Here is a 14197-nt window from a genome sequence, read left to right as displayed (position 1 = left end):
AGGAAAGATCACTACAAAAATGGCCTTTCCAATGCAATCAGAGAGATCACATACCAGTAACTTAAAAACACAGGGAAGACCTCTACAAGAAAACAATCAATCAAACAAACAAACAAACAAACAAACATGCCACAGGGGCAGTTATCAGAAGGCAGTTATCAAACTCAAGGCTGGAATCAATAAATAAGAAAAAAGAAGACAGTAATACTAAAAAGTGTCCCAAGAGTTGAGAAAATTAGCAACTTAGCCAATCTAATTCAAACGTGGAGGAACATTCTCCTAACTAACAAAAATGAAGGAAGACATAACGAGGAACAATGAGATAATTCAAAGAATCCTTAGGTTTTACTTCAAAAGCATATACTCGGGCTGGGGATTTAGCTCAGTGGTAGAGCGCTTACCTAGGAAGCGCAAAGCCCTGGGTTCGGTCCCCAGCTCAAAAAAAAAAAAAAAAAAAGCATATACTCCTTAACATTGGAAAATCAGAACAAAATAGTCAATTTCAAATTTAAATCAAGATCAGGTAAACAACTTGAATAAAGGTAAAGCCCCTATGGAAATACAATCATTTAAAGTCTCCCAACTAAAAAAAAAAGGTGCATAGCATGGCAGGTTAGAACACATGTGGGAATCCCCCTTCTCTAAGGTGAAGGATAAGGAGCAATGGAAGAGGAGCATGTGAGTGTGGGAATGGGATGAGAGGAATTGGGAAAGGCTGTAATCCAGATGCAAAGGGAACAGATGAAGGGAATTAAAACAAAGGAATTACTGGCCATATGACTTACTTCTCCCACAGATTTTCTTACTGTGTAGCAGTCTTCCTATCCCTAACTTATGTCCCTTGTCTCACACACCTGTGGGCCCCCCAGACATGGGCACAGAGCTGTGACACTGAAGAGCCTGGAGAAATATTTGTTGATTGTCTGCTGAGAAGGAGGCCAGCTGTAGAACACACCTCCTGTCATATTTTGATTTTCGCTGTCTAGAAACCTTCTAGGACACTTTTCGAAGCTGATTTCTACCAATTGTGGATGACAGAATCTTTTCTTCAGTCCTTTAAGGGGAGAAAATGCAAAGCTGGGAGTGGGTGGGAAAAGCTGCTGAATCCTGAGTGCAAGTTTTGTGTGGAGTTCCTCTACTTGCTTTCTGGTAAATCAGGGAAGAACCAGGCAAAAGGGTGCTTTCCTGGTGTACTAGAACACTGTAATCTAGATTGTATGCAACAGGGCCACCAGGAGAAATGATGTTTAGGAAGGAAAGAAATCACCAAAGTGCCTTGTAAGAGTGCATTGTCCTTGGAAGTATGTCTGACTAATGCATAATGCACAGCAGCATCTATGCCTCTTTTTATGTCACAGTGGGAGCCTGGCTATATGAGGCAATTGTGGCACACTGACTGTCCACAGGATCTCTAGGAAATATGATTCTTTTTACACTAATCCTGATCTCTGTAAGGTGTCAGGAGAGTGACCTTGGAGCTTTGAGACAATAGGAAGACATAGCACAAAACACACACACACAAACACACACACACACAAACACCACCACCACCAACAATAACAACTACAAAAACAACAAAAAATAAACAAAGAAACAAACAAACAAAAAACAACAAAGAGGTAATTTGTTGTAGAAAATAATTTAATCCCAATATGGTATTTTTACCCTGCCTTTGTCCATTTAATTCCCTGATAAAAGACACACACATACACACACACACACACACACACACACACACACAAACACACACGTATGCACACACACACACACACAAACACACACCACCACTAGCACCACCACCACCAACAACAACAACAAAAAAAACAACAAACAAACAAACAAAAACAAAAAACAAGGAGGTAATTTGTTGTAAAAAATAATTTACTCCCATTCTGGTGTTTTTACCCTGCCTTTGTCCATTTTATTCCCTGATAAAACACACACACACACACACACACACACACACACACACACATAATTTATATTAAGATAAGCCTTTTTCGGAAATCGAAATGCCCAGATATTTACACTTTATCTCATTAAAATCTATTTTCTATCTATAATTCCACACTATTACTATGTTTTATCTGGCCTTCTCTTGATTACAATTGACCAGATGGTATGTCCATGCCTTTTTGAACCAAAAACCATTGCACGTTCCTCTTCTTTTCACTCTGTTCTCTCTTCTGGGTCTCATCTGCCTTCCTACCCCACCCTGACAGTAAATTCACCCTCAAGACTTCCAATAATCCTTTTTGGCTCCTACAAACATCACAAATACCTGTGTGTGTGCATGGGATTATGCATGTGCCTGTGAGCGTCTGTGTGTGTGTGTGTGTGTGTGTTTGTGTGTGTGTACATGCATGCACACATTCACATGATTAAAACATAAACATTCTTTGAACATAAAAAGAAAACTCATAACTCATTTGAACCAGCATTCTTAGATGAGTTTAGCCATCATAAAAAAAAATTATTTTCGCAACTGGTGGTTTTTACATACTTGTTGGGAATGCAAACTCAAGTCCTCATATTTGCATGACAATGAAATCACCAACTATGACATCATCCAAACACCTTACAATTACATTTTATAAGCTTCTTAGGTTTACTGATGTGTTAGTTACAGATTCAGATACTATCTGTCTAAATACAAGTTGTATGGTTGCTTAGAAATTTTTAAGAGTCCTCAGATGCCTGATAGTGCTGACTCGTGCCTTTAATTGCAGTACATGATCAAATTTCTTTGTTCTGGGTGAAGATCCTCACAATGACTCTGCATTGCTCTGGAATGGCCTCTTGTATTTACATTCTTTTGTGCTAATTTAGCAATAATCCAGAATCATCCAACCTAGCTGTCAAACATCACATTATATGATGTTTCCAAGTCAAGTGATTGCTAGGCCCTACTTGCCATGGCATATCACTGTGTTGAAAATCTATTGGAGCCCTCAGGAATGCTTCTTCAAACTTGTCATCAGCTGCTGTTGTAATACACAAATCCTGTGATACATAGCCTTTCACCTGTGAAAAAGAATAACCTTTACAGCAGGCTGATCGTGTACCTTGTTGTACACTATGTTATTTTTTCAGCCAACACATGCCACTGTGTGCTTATTAGATGTCACAAATACTATGGGGATACATCTGGCTTTCCAAATTTCTCATATAAAACCAGGATGAACTTTATAAACCCTTTTTCAGGATCAGACCTTTATATAGCCTTTGAAACATAACAATAAACACTGATTTTCCTTATGGAAGAATAAATTCCTGACAAGAGGAGGGAGAGATTGCTGTCATCTCTGTTGAACAATAACCTCAGCATGCCATGTGTGTGATATGGAGTAGCCTCAATACTGTACTGTGGAAATAATATGATGTTTTTGGTGTACTCTGTCTAAATGACAGTGTGACATCCATATAGATTCCTGTCCTAACAAATATGGAGGCCTGAGGATACATTCAGCTTGCTAAAGCCCCTAATAGAGGAACTTTGCTCACCAACTCGTTGTTGTTGTATCCCTTATTGAGCAACTTGCTAGTGGGTATCAAGGAACAGAACAACTTTGAGATTATATATATATATATATATATATATATATATATATATATATATATATATATATCACCAATCCTACATGTGACAGAGGGCTATTACCTAATACATACAAAGAGTTCAAGAAGTAACGCTACAGAGAGACAAATAACCCTATTAAAATTGTGGTCCAGAACTAAACAAAGATTTCTCAACTGAGGAATATCAAATATCTGACAACCATCTAAAGAAATGTTCATCATTTTTAGTCATCAAGGAAATGTAAATGAAAACAACTCTGAGATTCCTCCTCACACATGTAAAAATGGCTAAAATAAAAACTCAGGACACAGCAGATCTTTATAAGGATGTCAAGAAAGAGGATTGCTCCTTCTTTGTTGGTGGGATTACAAACTGGTTAACCACTCTGGATATCAGTCTGGAGATTCCTCAGAAAATTGGAAATTTCACTACCTGAGGATCCAGATAGAACTCTACTTGGCATATAATCCAAAGATGCTCCAATATACTTAAAGGACACATCCTCAACTGTGGTCATAGCAGCCTTATTTATAATACCCAGGAGCTGGAAGGAACCCTAATGGCATTCATCAGAGGGATGAATACAGAAAATATTGTATATCTATACAATGGTGTACTACTAGGGTATCAAAACCAATGATCTCAAAAAAGTTATAGACAAATGGAATGAACTAGAAAATATCACACTGATTGAGGTAACCCAATTACAGGAAAACACATATGGTATGCAATCATCATAAGTGAATATTGGCAAAAAAGCTCAAGTTACCCAAGATGCAGTCCACAGACAACTAGAAGCTCAAGAAAAGAACACACAAAATGTGCATGCTTCACTCCTTTTTAAAAGGTGGAACAATACTATCTATGAATTTAGAGCAGAGACTGATGGAATCCCATTCAGATCATGCCGAACTTGTGGCAGAAATATATATATATATATATATATATATATATATATATATATATATATATATATATATATATATATATATATATATATAAAATCACTCACCAAAATAGATAAGATTGATGAAGCTAAGAAGTGAATGCTGACAGGAACCGTACATAGATCTTCCATGTGAGACACAGCTAGAGCATATCAAATACAGAAGTGCATTCTAGTGGCAAACCAGTGAACTGAAAACAGACAATAATGTGGGTTATAAAAGAGGAGGGGGATCGGTCAGAGATCTTATGGGCAGGAAATTGGGAAGGGACATAAGATTTGAAATGTAAATATAGATATACCAAATTAAAAAAGGAATACAATTTGCTAAAAAATAAAAAAAAATGAAAGAAATTAAAGAAAAGAACACTGTGCAGTATTCACAGCTATTGACTCAGAAATATAAACGTCATTGTAATGGAATGATAGTCAGAGTAATACTAGTGGAAAGACTGAGATGATGAAGACTCAACTAGAAACACTTCTCTCTCCCAGATATCAGTGTCAGACAAAAACTGCACTATAGGTATCCGAAGCATGGAGGAGTTTACTCTGAGATGAGGACTCAATACTTGTCTTTCCCTTCTTCCTTTGGACCTTTTCCTTCTTGACAAAAAGAATAAAGGCTATGAGATCTCAGGAAAACAACTGTGCCCTGCCCATCATTTGGTTTTTGAATAGAAAAAAAATAATGTTATAAACTCTCTGACTTCCAGGAATGATACGAACAGGAAACTCCAGTTGCTTATGAGAGGCTCCCAGCTTCTGATTCCCATATGCGGAAGGCTCACATCAAGGCTAACTGTTCAGATATCCCACTTAATCCATACTAAGGACTCTCTGAGCTATCCCAAGAATCACATATTTCTTCCTTTTTTTATACAAAGACAGAAAGGCAGCTTCCTTTTCCCCATCACTGATATCTTAATCCTCTTTTTTCTCCCTCCCCTATGGCAATTTACTCTGAATTAGAGGTCAATTAGTAAACCCTAGAGGTACAGCAGGAGTATCTGAGAGGCAGTTGCAGCCAGGACAACACTTGTGACATCACAGAAGCAGCTAGAGGCTTCCAGGTTACAAGAGGTACTTACGGGAGGGCCTAATGATGATGTCACTGAGACATGTCATGTCCCACCTGCTAAACAGATTTCCCTACATTGACCAGATTTGGAGTGCCCTTTCCAGGTATGTCTCCTGTGACACAGTGGAAACCTTTAGGTAGTCCATCTCTCTAAAGCTAGAGAAATCTCTTTGCTTCATTAGTGGTTACATGCTATGAATGGAGAAAGGTAGTCAAGGTTTGGCACTGGTAGAAAAGATTTAGGAATATGGAGTGGAGGAATTCTTCTAGATAATAATTAATTCCCAGGTTCATTCCTGTGATATATAGTTCAATTTTCTACATTTTCTTTGTATCCCAAAAGCCAGTATTCTCCCTACAGATATTTAATTGAATGAATACTGTATTTCACTTTCTTATTGTACATTCCTTGATAGGGGACTTTATAAATATTCCTTAATGTGTACTCAAAAATTCTGTTTTACAATTCCATTTTTGCAATGAATTTGGCAACAAAGGGGGCCCAGCTATAGAGTGAATATAACAGTGTAAATATTTTGTACCGACTTCAAATGATAAACTCTCAAATCCTTATTTTATCCATAATAGTTTTGGTGCATATGTGTGTGTGTGTGTGTGTGTGTGTGTGTGTGTGTGTGTGTGTGTGTGTGTGTGACACATGTCCAGCAGTCTCTGAATGGCCATTCTTTCAGTCTCCTAAAAACAATGCCTCCCTACCCCTCATATAGATATTTTATTTACCCTTTAAAGGAAGGACTGAAACATTTGCATTTTCGTCTTCCTTCTTGAGTTTCATGTGGTCTGGGCATTGTATCATAGGTAAATAGAGAATTTGGGCTGATATCCAATTTTCAATGAGTGCATACTTTTTGTGTTTTTCTGTTACTAGGTAACCTCACTCAGGATGATATTTTCTAGGTCCATCCATTATGCTTATGAATTTCATACACATTGATTTTGATAGCTGAGTAGTAGTCCATTGTGTAAATATAGGCCATTTTCTGTATCCATTCCTCTGGTGAAGGGCATATGGCTGTGGAAGCATGGTCAACCTCAAACATCTCTGTCACTCTAGCAAGCAGATGTTGTCACAATTTCAAATCACATCAGTCACCGAAAATAACCTGGGTAAAAATCTCTTACAGAGGGATGGCAGCCATTACTGGAGAAGGAAATGGCTTTGATGTCCATTAGAAAAATCTGCTCATGCCATGCCATTCAGTCAACCCAAGCATTATGGGATGAAGAGATCTAGCTTTAGAGAATGAATGTTTAAAGTTTCCTTGGGAAATTTTACCCTGTTCACAATGGTTCACTGTTAACAGGAAATATTTGAAGTGGAATACTATACAGCTATGAAAAATAAAGACATTGTGAAGTTGTGGTCAACTAGATGGAACGAGTTGAGAAAATTGAAACTCCTCTGGGTGAGATCATTGAAGACCTTGAGAAAAAGGAACACTGGGCATGGATCACTGAAGAAACAGATATCCACAGAAAATACAAGAGACATGACTGAGGAAGAGACAGCTGTGTCTACTGGACTATGGATCAATGGTTAGAGCCCCTAAAAGGGGAGATATCTATTAACAGAGTATTTGATCCACAAATACTGTAGAGGAAAGCTTGTTGGCATTTCAGAAACCAATGAGCCTATAAAGAAAACACACAATCTGTTTATTATAATTATAATCTATAAACGTGTATTGGGTAGATCTAACATTATCATAACTTATACCCCAATCATAAAACCCCTTGCTAAATGTGCATTCTCCAGGCCATATGGATTGTTTCCAACATTACTTCCTCCTCTTTATCTTCAGCCCTCTCCCTTCCCCTCTTACCCTCTTCTGCCTCTTTACCTAACACCACCATCAAACCTCCAGTACCAACTTTCCCCTCTGGCTATCAGTAATAAGCTCTAGTATTTACTGACCAGTTAAAATTTGAAGAAGGTTCATATGTGATCACCTGAGTCCAAGATAGGGGGATAGTCAGTGGCGAACCTCCTTTGATGAAGCAGATAAATATCAGGATACAACTTGCTTTTGCTGGTGGAAGAGCAAATCCGTATAATGCTTTGCATATCTTTCCAGTAGATTCTGAGAAAATGGGGAATATTCTTCCTAAAGACACAGCTATACTACACCTGGTCTTCTATCTGAAAAGACCTCTGCCATACCCCAAGGACATGTGCTCCATAAGGTTCCTAACTGCTTTTTTCATAATGAACAGAAAAAAGAAATAAGCCAGATGCGCCTCAAACAAATACTGGCTACAGAAAATGTGGTTCATTTACACTATGCTATACTACACAGCTAATGAAAAATATGGACATTGTGAAGATTCGGTCAAGTAGATGGAATGAGAAATTATTATTCTGAATGAGGTAACTGAGACCCAAAATAGCATGTACATACTCATGTAAAAGAAGGTATTAGCCATAAAGTACAGAATTCACACACTATGATCTATGGAACCAAATAGGGTAAACATGAATAAAGACCCAAGAAAAATGCTTGAATTTCACACAAAAGGAGGAATAAAATAATGAGAGGAGGCAGGTGGAAGAAAAGGATTGGGTGGCTGAGTGTATGGGAAGGGAAATGAGGTTTGAGAATCATTTCTTGGGACAGATGGGCAAGAGGGACAGAGGGCCAAGGAAATAAACTGAAATCAGTGACTGTCCAGGGTGGGTGCTATCTGTATGATTTTTCTGCAGTCTGGGATGCGTGAGGCTATCCCTGCATCCAGGAGGGTGACTTTAGCTGAGACTCATAACAGTGGGGATACGGAGACTGAAATGGTCACTTTTCGTAGCCACAGAGGACCTAAGGTGGAAGGATAAGGACACAAATCCACCCCCAAAATATTTACCAAGAATTTGCACTTTCTATTAAAGACACAGGGACAGAGATGGAAGAGGAAATGAGGGAATGGCAAAAGGATAAGTGGCCGGATGTGAGACTTATCCTATGGGCAGACGGCAAACACTTACATTATTTATGTCCTTTCTTGTGTTTGCAGACAGGAGGGTAGAGTTATTGTCCTCTGCAGAGCTCCACCGAGCAGCCGACTGACACCGGTGCACAGATGCATGGCCAAATTTCGGATGGAGCTCAGTGAGTCTCACTGAAGAACTGAGGGAAGGACTGAGAGAGGCAGAGGAGCACAATGGTCTTCATGTGGGTTCTCTAAACCCATCGCCTGTCTGTGTATTCTGTTTTCCTACCCAGGCTGCGTTTTCAGGACCTGGTGGGAGACGATGAGTCTAGGCCTGCAGAGACTTGATGTGCAAGAGGAGAGGCTACACCCATAGGTTTCCCTCCACTCTCTCAGAGGAGAAGGGGAGAGGGTACAAGGAGGGACTGTAATTGGTGGGGGACTGGAGGAGTGTGGTGACAGGGCAGCATTCAGAATGTTACCTGGTGAATAGGTGCAACCATTCTAGCAAGGGGCAAAGGCATGACATCATGGGTGTGGAGCATGACATCATGGTGGTTGGGCATGACATCATTGGGGTGGAGGAATGACAGCATAGTGATCAAGGCATGATATCATGAAGTTTAAGAGGAAATAGATGAAACTAAAAAAAGTCAGCACAGGAGGGAACTGAGATCTAGATACATAAACATGGCAGGCGTTTACGTATGCATTGTATCGGCTGTGAGATAAATCATATTCTATCTACAATCTACAAATGCAGAGAGAACACAGGAAAGAAGAAGGCCCGTGAGGGGAAAAGCATCGACCTCTCTGAAAGGAAAACTGGAACAGGTTCTGTGAGTGAGTGAGGGCGAGTGAGGACAGGAGTGGAGGGTCAACGGGGACAATGGAGTAATAGCGCGGTGCTGAGAGAACTGGCCAGAAATAGGGGATACGGTTTAATGTGAAAACTCGATGGAAGCACTCGTTAATTCATCGTGTCTAGAGGGCCACGTTCCTGAGAATTTAATCTGACAGAGATACAGAGTACGAACCTGTAATCTTTTGAAATCGAGCAAGTAGGACATCAGGGGTGGGGATGGGGCACATTCAGTGGAGTCAATTTCTGAGGAGATAAAGTGGAGATCCTTGAACAAGAGACCCCGCATCGGGGACAGAGATTATAAAGATAAAGCAAATGAGGACTTCCTGGTACCTTAAACCTGCAACTGATGTAAATGCACACGAAAACCCCTTCCTCTTCTCCAAGGTTTATTTAGCCCTTGTTCACCCTGAGTAAAATATATGCACACAGCCATAGCGTGTCCCTGAATACCTTCTAACAGAGCTGTGACACTGAAATCCTTGGAAGAAACCAAAATTCACTTGCAGGCAGACAAATCTTCTGCTGACTGACTATTTCCTGGTCCCACTTCATCCTTTCACACATGTTGTGCCCCTGGACACTCTAGGAAGGAGACAAGAGAAGTGTGTGTGCGTGTATGTGTGTGTGTGTGTGTGTGTGTGTGTGTGTGTGTGTGTGTGTGTGTCTGTGTGTTTGTCTGTGTCTGTCTGTGTCTCTCTGTGTGTATGTCTGTTTGTCTAACTGTCTATATCTCTTGCTGTGTTTCTCTGTGAATCTGTGTGTGTGTGAGAGCATGTGTGTGTGTGTGTATGGGTGTGTGTGTGTGTGTGTGTGTGTGTGTGTGTGTGTGTGTGTTTATCATGCATAAGCTAATCATCCTCACACAGACTGTCTGGATTCCTTTTCTTTTTAGGAGGTTGGCGAATCTTTCTCTTGTCCTAAAAGACCACTCTAGTTCTCAACTCTCTCTGTGAGGCCCTGACAGGTTGAGTAATTTTCATGTGTGAGGAGTCTGTCCTATTGAAACTTGCTTTCCTGGATACAATATCACCTGAAAAACACATCTCAACTTTTACTATCCTTACTCCGTGATCCCTTGAGGGGTTTAGTCCATTATTATTGTTGTTGTTATTATTATTTTATTATTATTATTATTATTATTTTATTATTATTATTATTATTATTATTATTATTATTATTATTATTATTATTATTACAGGATTATTCCATTATATTGCTATCTGCATTGTTACTGGTGTGCTAAAGTTCATTGACGTCAGGAAGAAAGATTTTATTTCATATGGGTCCCATTGGACGGCCATGTCTTTGTTCTTGGAACTGAAAGATTTATTTGCATGCTCCCAAGAGCAAATACATGCAAGTACAGAAAGTTTCTTGCTCTTCAACATGAGAGAGACATCAAGTTAGGGAGGAATAAGACAGTTTTCCACAATGTTTCAGGCTTTGGGGATTGGTAGACATTACATAACCGTCTTTTTATTCATAGCAAGAATAGTCAAAATTATTAATAGAAGGCAGAAACTTTTAACAACATATTTTTGCTGGCTAATTTAAATTCACATATTTCATTTCTAAAACATTATACATTCTCTTTCAGGTTCTTCTTGAAATTCTTTGAAGAAGTGAAAACTGGTATGTTTATCTGTTCACATTCATAAAGCATCAGCGTTGCCTTAGTATTGAACAGACAGCACAACCGTCAAGAGACAAACTGACTTTCTTGCCAAAGAAACAAATCTTCACGTAAATGGAGGCAGTTTCGTTCTTAGGTACAGAAGTTTAAAATCCCCTGAGAATGCTTCCTACAGGTACCCTTTCCTGTTTATTGTAATATCCTAGGAAATGGATTTTCTCTTTGCATTTTGTTTCAAGTGTTAAGATCTACAAGAAAGTTTTGACTGTGTGTACTATTTGGAGATGTTGTCTTTTTTCTTTCTGGGTTGTAGACTCTCAGGCATTTTCTAATCCATCTCTCACAGTAGGGGCTGCAAATGAGATTTGTCTTCAGCAGGAATAAAGGAAAGAACACAGGTAAGGTAATACATGACTCCCTGATGTATTTATCCCCTCTGAGTCTGATATGACTGTTCTCATCAACCTGTATTTCTAAACATTAACTTTGAAACAAAGTACACTCACATGAGTGTAAGCCTTTGTACTTTACATTGTGTAAATATTTGCAATAAAGGGAGCTTTAAGGTAATAAATTTGTGTGATGTGTGTAACTCTTTTAACAGATTCCCTTGTATAACTTAAAAGAATATATAAATGGTTTCCTTCATGTTGAATGTAATGAAGACAGTGTCTCTTCTAACAATATATGTAGTAATTTTGACCTCTATAAAAATTAACATGTTCATGTCTTCCCTAAACATCCACCACAATTACTTATGGGATACTTCTTACACTTACTCAGTGTTTTTTCCTAAATATTGACTTTAAAATGTATTTAGCATAATAGATATTGAGAAGGGTGGAGGGTGGGAGGAAACTGAATGGGAGGGGAGGTGGGGAATGGAATGGCCTTTGGAGGAATTAGTTATAGGGAAAGCAGGGAAAAGAGAATGGAAATCACAAGTGTGGGGTGCACATCTCTAGGAGGTGCCAGAGACCTGGGAAAGGCGAGGCTACAGGGTGTCTATTTGGGGGACTGTAGCAGTGGGGATAAAGATCTTTAATTTGCCACTTCTGTAGCCAGGAATGACTCCCAGTGATGTGACAAGGACAAAAACCTACCCACAAAACCTTCAATCAAAATGAACACAGCCTACAAGATCTTCAGATACGAAGATAGATAGAGCAGACATGGAAGGAACTTCCAACCAATGTTTAGCTCAGATTGAGCCCTACCCGTGGGCAATCACCGATACCTGACACTATTAAAGATACTCTACCGTGCTTGCAGACACAATCCTAGCATAACTGAACTCTCTGTGACTCCACCCCCCAACAGCTGAGAGAAATAAGTGTAAAGATTCACCACCAAACAAGAGCTGGAGGTTGGGGAGTCTTTAAAAAATAAGGTGAAGAATCAAGGCCCAGATGATATGTGGGACTCCACAGCAAGACCAGTAGAGTCAACTCACAGTGACACTTGGGGTCTGCCAAAGACTGAACCACCAACCAGAGAGTGAACATAGACTGAACCTGAGCTCCCAGGACATAGGTAACAAATGTGTAGCTTTGTCTTTTTATAAGTGCCCCGGACAATGAGTGTTGGCATCCCATGAAGATGGAGCACCCATTTTGGGATGTAAAGTGAGTAAATAAATAAATGAATTTTAAAAACAAATATCCCATCTACAGACAGCATGTTTTGGGAAGGCCCAATACTAGCTGTTCGGTACCTGCATGAAGACAAAGCCTGTGGAGTGCCTATATCCTTAGAGGCCATAATCCTTTTCATTCTCTTCTTCCATCAGAGTCCCCAAGCTCCACCGTGGTTTGACTAGATGATGCCTGCTTTTGTCTGAGTCAGCAGCTTAGTGGAATCTCACAGAGGGAAGCCATGCTAGACTGCTGTCTGCAAGCATAACAGAGTCATATTAATAGTGTAAGGGATCGGTGCTCATCCATGGGGTGGGTCTCAATCTGCACTAACCATTGGTTGATCATTTTTCACTATCTTCTCTATGCACAGCCCTTTCATTTCTTGTGGTCAGAATGAATTTTGTGTCTAAAGTTGGTGTCTCTTTATCATTCCATTTGGGTTGCTCTCTGGCGACAGCAGATGGTTTCTTTAGGTCCATATCACTGAGACTGTGATTCTCAGCTAAGGAAACACCCATTGATTAATGGGCATCTCTTACCCCAGCTCTCTGCCTCTTTCTGGAAATCACTTCTAGCTCCCCACCCTAATCCATCTAGGCTGCTGTGTCTGGCCTCAGTATCAGAGGATGTGATCATAGAGACTGGATATGCAAGGGGAGGAGCTACCCGAGGGTTCCCCTCCTGCTCTAAAGAGAAAGGGATGGGCAAAGGATTGTGAGAGGGGTGAACTGGAGGGGGGCAGGGTGCAGCATGTAAAGTGAATAAATAAACAAATTAATGTGAAAATAACTAAGTCTACTTGAAGGTAAGAAGCAGGTGTGTGTGTGTGTGTGTGTGTGTGTGTGTGTGTAAGTAAGTATGTAAGTAAACTTGAAGGTAAGAGCAGTTGTGCGTGTGTCTCTGTGTGTGAGTGTGTGTGTTTCTGTTTGTATGTGTGTTTGTGTGAATATATATGAAGGTAAGAAGCAGGTGGGTGTGTGTTTAATAAATTATCACATTTGAGAAAACAGTGGTCTATGGTGAAGACAGGACAGCTTAGGAACTATATTTACAAAGAAGTGGCATTTGCTTAAGATGAAGAAATGATTTGGTGATTAATAACATTATGTGTTCTTCAAGAGAATTCAGGACCGAACCCTAGCTCCCAAGTGACAGTTCACAAGTGGCTGTAATTTCAGCATCATGGAATCTCACACCCTCTTAAACCTCCTGGACACTAGGCATGGATGTATTGCACACACGAATAAGCAGATAAAACTCTAACATATGTACAACAAAAACTGTGAAAACAGAAGAGCAGTTCCTGGTTCACATAATTTGATTTTGGTGAATATTCATAGTGATAAACACATTCAAATAAACACTTTATTGATCTATAATGCAATCAAAGCCACTAAGGTTAATGATCACATGAGTCACTTAAAATCTATTTATTTAAAAATTTGCAATAAAATATGCAGTTATTAAATTAAAATTTTATTAATATACAATTAAACATTAGTATTCTCA

At 39.4% G+C, this 14197-nt stretch overlaps 1 long non-coding RNA gene across 1 annotated transcript in view; it reads right to left on the bottom strand.

Moving 5' to 3' along the window:
• LOC134478888 (uncharacterized) overlaps window positions 1–13930 on the bottom strand; it is a 156747-nt gene extending 142817 nt beyond the window's left edge. The window contains exon 1 of the long non-coding RNA XR_010062150.1: window positions 12766–13930. This is a non-coding gene — a long non-coding RNA (uncharacterized LOC134478888). The remainder of the gene's footprint in view (window positions 1–12765) is intronic.
• Window positions 13931–14197: the final 267 nt, after the last annotated feature.

The sequence above is a fragment of the Rattus norvegicus genome (genome assembly GCF_036323735.1).
Source record: "Rattus norvegicus strain BN/NHsdMcwi chromosome Y unlocalized genomic scaffold, GRCr8 chrY_unlocalized_2, whole genome shotgun sequence".
Taxonomy (NCBI): domain Eukaryota; kingdom Metazoa; phylum Chordata; class Mammalia; order Rodentia; family Muridae; genus Rattus; species Rattus norvegicus.
This window is presented reverse-complemented; position numbering and strand designations above follow the sequence as displayed.